Source organism: Trypanosoma cruzi (genome assembly GCF_000209065.1).
Source record: "Trypanosoma cruzi strain CL Brener chromosome Unknown tcruzi_1047053454737, whole genome shotgun sequence".
Taxonomy (NCBI): Eukaryota; Euglenozoa; class Kinetoplastea; order Trypanosomatida; family Trypanosomatidae; genus Trypanosoma; species Trypanosoma cruzi.
Window position 1 is genome coordinate 1 of NW_914998.1, and position 418 is coordinate 418.

General features: G+C 60.8%; 1 non-coding gene across 1 annotated transcript; it reads left to right on the forward strand.

The window, feature by feature from the left end:
- The first annotated feature begins 22 nt into the window (after positions 1 to 22).
- Tc00.1047053454737.10 lies at positions 23 to 98 on the forward strand. Its single transcript, XR_008254595.1, has one exon. It is a non-coding gene; the product is annotated as a C/D small nucleolar RNA (snoRNA), TB8C3C3 (small nucleolar RNA).
- The last annotated feature ends 320 nt before the right edge of the window (positions 99 to 418 follow it).

Consider the following 418-nt stretch of genomic DNA (forward strand, 5'->3'; position numbering starts at 1 on the left):
TTGCCCTTGTGCATGCCGTGCGCGCATGATGCCGCTCTTTGTTCTGCAATGCCGACCCACGTGAGCGAAAAACGACGCTTTGACTACTGGCAATTGACGCACTCACCACCCCACTTCCGCGCCACCACCACCACCACGTTCACGGACGCGCTCGATGGCTGGCGGTTGTAGCAATGCCACGTATATCTGCCTCGGCTTTTGTGTGTTGTCCACGGCATCGGGGTCGTCATGTGTTGGAGGCATTTGGTGAGAAGGGCGTTGCCAATGGTCATTTGCCTCTTTGCCGGGGTCCCGCCACTCTGCACGGCGGTTGTGCGGGGCTGCGCGGGCGGTGGGAGGCCGATGGCATCACTGGGCTGACTGCGTCTGCGCGTCTTTGTCTCGCTGGCTGTGATGTGATGTGGAATGTCTGTGGCCG